Source organism: Poecilia reticulata, linkage group LG2 (assembly GCF_000633615.1).
Source record: "Poecilia reticulata strain Guanapo linkage group LG2, Guppy_female_1.0+MT, whole genome shotgun sequence".
In the NCBI taxonomy this organism is placed as follows: domain Eukaryota; kingdom Metazoa; phylum Chordata; class Actinopteri; order Cyprinodontiformes; family Poeciliidae; genus Poecilia; species Poecilia reticulata.
This window is the reverse complement of record NC_024332.1, coordinates 602,875-610,746: the sequence shown is the minus strand read 5'-3', so window position 1 is coordinate 610,746 and position 7,872 is coordinate 602,875. Positions and strand designations below refer to the sequence as shown.

The 7,872-nt window shown below is 34.7% G+C and overlaps 1 long non-coding RNA gene across 1 annotated transcript in view; it reads right to left on the bottom strand.

Moving 5' to 3' along the window:
• LOC103476736 (uncharacterized) overlaps positions 1–7,872 on the bottom strand; it is a 48,005-nt gene continuing 40,133 nt past the window's right edge. Inside the window, exon 4 of the long non-coding RNA XR_535545.2 lies at positions 1–67. This is a non-coding gene — a long non-coding RNA (uncharacterized LOC103476736). The remainder of the gene's footprint in view (positions 68–7,872) is intronic.

The window sequence follows — 7,872 nt, the reverse complement described above, 5'->3', positions numbered from 1 at the left end:
CCTCTGCATCAAACCCCAGAAGCATCGGTCAGGCTGCAGACAACGACATCCACTGACACAACATCACCTGGAAATCAATCAACAATTAATCGACTTACGATTAGATTCAAATTAATTATAATCACAAAAAAATGTACTCAGGACTAGCACTACTTCAGCATATTTTTACTCAAGTAAAAGAAAGAAAAGGTGTAATATTTTAAATTTGCACTTTAAGAAAATGTATGAATATTTGTGATGTGGATTTTTATGAAAAAATTCATCTAACAGCTTAATTTGTGTTAAAGAGGACCAGAAAATTAGCCCAATTAAGATGAAAATGTTTACATTTTCTAAACATAGTTACTGAAAATGGTATTTAGAGGTGTAAAATTGAAGAAAATGTGTTCATATTTCTCATGTGCATTGAAAATCAGTCCTTTATGTTACGGAAACACTGCAAAAACAGAATCTCATCAAGTAATTTTGGTCTAGTTTCTAGTGCGAATATCTTCCTACACTTGAAATAAGACAAAAGGAACTTTTTAGCAAGTTATAGAGGCTTGTTTTAAGTAAATATTTCTTTATTACTGATGAAAAAGTAATTGTTTTATTGGCAGATAAATTAAAAGATGTAAAAATGTTTTGTTACAAGTGAAATAATCTGCCGGTGGAACTAAAACTGGGTTGCTAAGTAACGGTCTGGGCTTGGGTGGGGTTGCTAGTCGACGGCCTTGCCTTGGCTGGGGTTGCTAGGTGACGGCGGCAGTAGAACTAGAACTATTTCACCAATATTAAGTAATTATTTACTTAAAACAAGCCTCTATTTCTTACTGAGAAGTTACTTGAAAGTTAGTTTTGTCTTAATCTAAGTGTATTAAAATATTTCCACTAGAAACTTGACCAAAAATACTTGGTAAGATTTATTGTTTTAGGAGTTGAAGACAGTTGATCCTCTTCATGCAAGAGAAAACTCAATTATTGATAACAGAACAACACAGTTAACAGAGATGAAGTGTTGGCCAGTAAGCGGCGTCCTTCATCCGTGTTTCTGACTTTAAAGCAGCGTAGTGATCCTAATTTCACTTCCTGTGTTCTTGGAAGGACTCGGGCATCAAAGGCAGCATCAACAGCAGCCGCCTCGCATCTTGATGAAAGCCTGAGCGCCGCCACACCTTCAGTAGAAACGCTGCTTATCTGAACGCAAAGAGGAGCTAATTATGATGCTTTGTGGGAAACGTGGAGCGGATCAGCGCTCTGGAGCCACTTTCCTACATGAAACCCCATCCAGGGCCGCCGTTCATTATTAATGTCCAGCAACTTCGACTGCAGCTCCACAACACAATCTGCTGCAATGTGATGTTTAAATGCCGCTGTCTTAATGATGATTGCTCCAATAAAATGGCTGCTCAAGTGTTTACAAGGACACATTTACTGTGAGGAAAGCTGAGAGTTTTAACATTACATGTTTAATGGGGAGGACGTATTTGATTCCTGCTAACTCGGATCCCCAGAGGAGAAACCAAAGGAGGTTCATTACGACGGAAGAAAAACAATCAGAGGAAATCGTTCTCACGAATCTGCAGCTAAAAAACATGTTTAATATTAAAACAACATATTTACAGAATAAAGTAAAGTTTAGATTTCAGCATTTCTTCAATGATCAGAGGAAGGAAAAAATGAAAACAAGACAGAATAGAAAGAAGGAAGGTAAAGGAAGGAAGGAAGGAAGGAAGGAAGGAAGGAAGGAAGGAAGGAAGGAAGGAAGGAAGGAAGGAAGGAAGGAAGNAAGGAAGGAAGGAAGGAAGGAAGGAAGGAAGGAAGGAAGGAAGGAAGGAAGGAAGGAAGGAAGGAAGGAAGGAAGGAAGGAAAGAGAAGGGCGAAAAGAATGAAAGAGAAGGGCGAAAAGAAGGAAAGAGAAGGGCGAAAAGAAGGAAAGAAGGAAAGAAGACAAGGAAGGAACAAAGGACAGAAAAAAGTGGTAGCATATACGGGAGGAAGAAAGGAAGGAAAGGAGGTAGGACAAAATTACGCAAGGCCAGAAGAGATGAGGGAATGAAAGAAGACAAGGATGCAAGGAAGGACACAAAGGATGACAAAAACAATTAAAGGAGGCATAAGGAGAGACAGACGACTGAGAACGGAAAGAAGGATACAAATAAGGAATGAAAAAAGAAAGGATGCAAGGATACAAGGGAGGAAGGAGACAAAAAGAAAAGACATGAGGGAAGGAAGGATACAAGAATGAAGAAAAGGACAAGGAAAGAATGGGGATAGGACACTAGGAAGGAAGGAAGCAAGAAGAAAGAAAGAAATAATGGATTTAAGGCACAAAGAAAGATTTTTTTGTAACATATTTAAATTATTCCAAGGAAAATGCATGTAATTAAAATTGAATTTATTTTTTTATGGCAGACGTGGGATTGAACCGACAACCTGTAAAGGTTTTCAGCTGTAATCCTGCTGACCTTTACTGCAGCCGAACCGACTGAACTAACGAGGAGAAAAGGTCGATTATCGGAGTGTCGTCGTGCCCGGATGAACAGAAAATTCATTTATTGTTTCTAAAAACTAGCAAACGAAGCATCAGAGCGTTAAAACAAAGCGTGAAACGTGCTGCGACACGTCAAACACAAATTTTACTCCCACATCCTGAGCTGCCCTCAACCGGCAGATTGGATTTTCTCAGACAATTATAGAGGAGATTTGGTGACACATTTAACAAACGACACACGCTGCCATGCTGCAAAGTATTTACAGCCTCTTTTAATTATGAGCTTATTAAAACGTAAGAGGCTTAACCCTCAAGGTCCCTGGGCAGCTGCAGTTTTTAAGTTTTGTTTGCATAACATTGGCTGGGTTGATGCAAATGCTCGAAATAGTCAAAGTTGAGTATTTTGCATTATTTTGTGAGAATGTGTTTATCTAGTTATTAGATTCTGTTCCAAGGTTTCCCCCAGAAAACTTGCTAAGTTGGATGCTAAGGCAGTCATTCATTCAGCGGTCAGTCGTGTTTTTGAGTTTAAAAAATGTTTAAAGTTGACAGGAAATTTGAAAATATCACTTGATAATCATGTGTCATTGGAAGATTAATGCAAACATTTTAAAAACTTTTAAATAAGCAATGCTATCGCTGGTGGAGGCACAAGTAAAGCCTGGTGGCCCGCCAGGCTTATAAAACACCGAGGGAAACCCTGTACTCATTTGTGTTCAAATCTCATCAAAGCTTCACATTGGTGCCGTTTTATAAATTATTTTTCAGGAAATTACCAATTTTCAATTCAAATCTGCAGTTTCGCTCAGTGTATTATAAGCCTGGTGGGCCACCAGGCTTGACTTGTGCCCCCACCAGGCTAAGCATTGCTTACTAATTTAAGTCTTTTTAAAATGTTTGCATTTTTAAGACTTTACAGTTGGTGTTCAGGTGTTAATCTTCCAATCTTTTAATATCATATAATTATGAAGTGATATTTTCAAATTTCCTGTCAATTTTAACATGATTTTTTTAAATCTCAAAAACACGACGAGCCGCTGGATGAATGACTGCCCTAGCGCCCAAACTGGTGTTTGAGCCCGGTGGCTTAACAAGTTTTCTGGGGAAAATCTTTAATCTGGGGGGAGAAACATTTTTAATACAAAAATGAAAACAATAATCAGTCTTGAAGTTAATTTTTTGACATGTTCAAAATTGAATTTGCACATATATGAAGAAAAAAAAAGGTTTAATCTCTTAAATTAGCATTTTAAGGGCATACAACATCAAAAAGTCAATTAATATTTGTGTTGTATGACGATAATTAATAAATTCATGAAACAATTCACAAGTTGACTCATTGTTTCCATCTAACACGGCTTAATTTGTGTTGAAGAAACCTAGCAGCTAATTTACAACTTTGCACAAAATTAATTGATCTATTTAATTTAATATAAAAATGTTGAAATTAATTACTGAAAATGGTTTTTAAAGGTGTACAATTTTAGAAAATGTGTTCATATTTCTCATGAGCACTGAAAACTAAAGACAAAAATGGCTTCAACTGTATATTTTATGAGTTTTTTAAATAATCCTTCTCAGTTGCACACAAAGGAAGTTAGTAAGAATATAAGTAAAAAATTAATTACAACAGAAACGAATAATCAAAATCTGGAAATAAATTACATGAGGAAAAGTGTGAAACTTCAATTTGAATGTTTTCTTTTTGTGTCTCTAAAGCTTTAAATTAATTTATGAGTCTGCAGTTCATGCTGCCATGAAATACATATTTAATGTTTCAAATCCTTTGACATGGACTTTGCTCCAATCAATAAAAAACAAAAGCTGGAGGTGAATTTCTCCTCATCTTTGATATTCAATCAACAAGAGGACAGTACAGAGCTGAATTGGGCTCATATATTATTAATTTCTTTCTTTACATAAAGCACTTTGAACATTTATTAGCACCAAAATGTGTTTATCTCTTCATTCTGTCTCTATTTTCTCCACTTTAATTCCTCTAAATATGAGAATCCAAACCATTAATGCAATTTAAAAGTTGGCAAATATATACTTTAACAATAAACTAAGCTTTTATTGTTTTAATTAAACAAGTAAAGTAATCAGATTTGTTGCTGGAAAGGGAAGCGTAAATTATTCTAGATACAAAACTTTAAAAATGACAAATTTTGCTAATATAAATTTTCTTAGCCATCAATTGGGAAAAAGAATCAAATTTAGTCCATTTTGATCAATAAAATCAGGATTTAGGTCGCTCTCTCTTTGAGCCAAATTTGATAAATTAATTTGGCTCATTAAATGCTTTATGTTCTTCCAAAAGTTATTTGCAAATGATGTTCTGTTCAGTTCTTAACCTTTTGATTTGATGGATTATTTTTTATTCACCTCATAATTACTCAGTTTTTGGGTCAAAAATATGGTTTGAAGAGAAAATTCAGAAGAATTTCCAGAATGTCACAACCAAACCAGAACAGCATCTAAACCTCTGCAGGTTTCCTCAGTTAAGGTCAGAGTTCATGATTCAACAGGAAGAAGGAGACAAAATGGATTAAAAAAGAAAACAAATTTACCAAAAAATGTTCTTAAAACTTATGGAAAATGTTTTGTAAACGACCAGGATGGATGTATCAAGTATACTCTATGTATACCAAGTTTTTCTATTTATGTGGTTTAAATGGCTCTATTGCAACCTTTAGAATAAGAACAACAATTTTGCTAATAGCTAAGCTACCACAGAGGTGGCTGATTAGCTAATTTAATCACCTGCTTTACTGATATTCTACCAGAGTTGGTGTGTAGGTCGCCTTTTTTTATTTTCTAACTGAACCAAAAACAGAATTCCACAGCACATCTACATGTTACATTTGCCAAAGTCAAGCTAGCACAACTGAGCTACTTCCCCCTCTCCCTCCCGCTATGCTTTTTCTTAATTAAAACTTTTTTCTGGCCTTGTTATCTAATTGTTCTTGTGTTGACAATTAGTAGCAAAGCGTTGCTTCCCTTTGTTTCTTTTATATATCAGGTGGTCATTTAAGATTTAGCGTGTTATGTTGACAACTTAACAGCTAAAGCCAACATTGTTAGCAAACAGATTTTGCCCTCCAGCACAGAGATAGGGGGCCATGATGTCATGCTGCTTAGAACAACAGTAGAGATTATTTAAAAATATCATGATATATCAAAATATATATTTTTTTTAATCAGGATTTACTCTGTAGCAGAAAATATCCATCTATTTCTGACCAGAACAATGATCCACATGAAGCCAGAAAGTAAAACATGATAGTCAAAAAACGCATTTCATGACTTTAAGTGGGCTGTTAGTTTCCAAAACTAACCAGTTTTGGAAACTGTCGGAGGCCGACGGTGATGCTAAATTAAAGCAATTCTGCAAAGAATAGAAGGTAAAAATTCATTTACAGTGATTTAAAAAGCCAGTTCCCAGTTATCACAACAAGTCGATGCCAGTTTTGTGAGCCAAGTGTGGCATAAAAAGCCACTTTTTCACCCAGGAACAAGTTGGTTTGGATACATTTTCCCCATTCAATACATAAAAAGAATATTACAAAAGCAGATTTTTGTATTTATGCTGCAATTAAAATTTGTCTGACGTGAAACAATTAGGTGAAACACAAAAACAGAAGGAATGACAGCAGTTGAAATGCTCTGCAGGACGACAGTAGCAGCAACCGGATTGGACACTAGTCATATTTCAGATTAAACACAGTAATTATTAAAGCCAGAGCTTCAAATAGAGCAGAATAATGTGCTAGTTGCCAAGAGACTGCTACTTCATAAGAGGAGAGGCTTTGTGAGACAGAGAATGATAAACAGGCTTTATTTGCCATGAGCAGTGAGATAAAGAAACACAGGGAAGAGTGTTGGCAGGGATTTGTTCCAAACACAGAGCTGTGCAGCCAACTTCCTGCAGAAAATTAATGAAATTTCACCTTTCTAGTAAAACATCCTCAATTAGTTGCTGGAGAAACCTTCAAATCAAAGAAATATGTGAAGTTTTTATTTGTGGAAAATTGAAACGCTTCAATTCGCTGCTGAAAAATGGATGAGTTTTAGTCGTACATGTTTTATTACTTCTATCCAGCATGAGTGATTTTTAGCTTTGATGGAAAATAATCCAAGATTTGTACAGAAACAGTTTGGCAGAAAATAGTTACATTTACTTCAATAAATTATGCTGCTAGAAAAATATTTTTACTGCACAAAGTGGGATTTCCTACATAATAAATTGTAAATATTTATATACAGTAGCATCTTTAAGAACTGGTTTCAAAAACCTTATGAACAGACTTGGGTTTTAATATTTATTTGAGTAACTGTTTTGAAAAAAATTACTTTTAGGAGTTTTTTTATGATGCTTTAGTAGTTTTATTATGAGTAAATTTTTAGATATTTTTACGTACTGAATGAAAAACAAACACATTTTAACCAAATATTCACCAGACAGTTTGTGTTAAAGTTTCATCAGTTTATTATAAGGAAAACAATTTATTTTGTTTGATTTTGTTATTTTTTGTTACTTATGCAAGGTTTCCCCTAGAAAACTTGCTAAGCCTGGTGGTTGGGTGCAGTCATTCATCCAGCGGTTTGTCGTGTTTTTGAGTTAAAAAATGTTTAAAATTGACAGGAAATCTGAAAATATCACTTGATAATTATGTGTTGTTGAAAGATTGGAAGATTAATACCTAAACACCAACAATAAAGTCTTAAAAAATGCAAACATTTTAAAAAGATTTCAAAAATAATCCATGTTAAGCCTGGCGAGGGCACAATTAAAGCCTGGTGGCCCGCCAGGCTTATAAAACCCTGCTTATATGAATTATTGTCATTTTAAAGTGCCAAAATTTTCACTTTGTATTTTTTGTTCATCTGATGGTGCATTTTTAAATATTAAATGATTGATTATTTAATCAGTTACTTAGTGCTTGAGTAGACTTTTTAGCAAATACATTTTCACTGCTTTTTATTTTTACTAGAGTAAAAATGCATCATAGTAGTGCTACTCATACTTGAGTACAATGTTTGGGTACTTTACCGTCCTCTGGTTGTGAGTAACAGTGATTTGGACATTTTTTTTCAGCATTATTTGTTGTTTTATTATACATTTGTCATCCCTGTTCTTCCTTCCACTCAACTTTCTGGCAATCTTTCAGTCAGTTCGTCAGACCTTCTGAACTTGAACAATTTGAGATAAAATTAACCAAGTTTGACATAAAGTAAAATTATCTGTTAGTCCTTTTTTTTTTTTATTTCACTATCACTCAGTATTGAGGAATTGAAGGGTGACTATTCTCAAAAATATAAGTAAGGAAATAATACACAGAGACGTAGTTCTTGCTGCTAGGCCATAGACGAGCCGGAGATTTATTACACCCACGGAA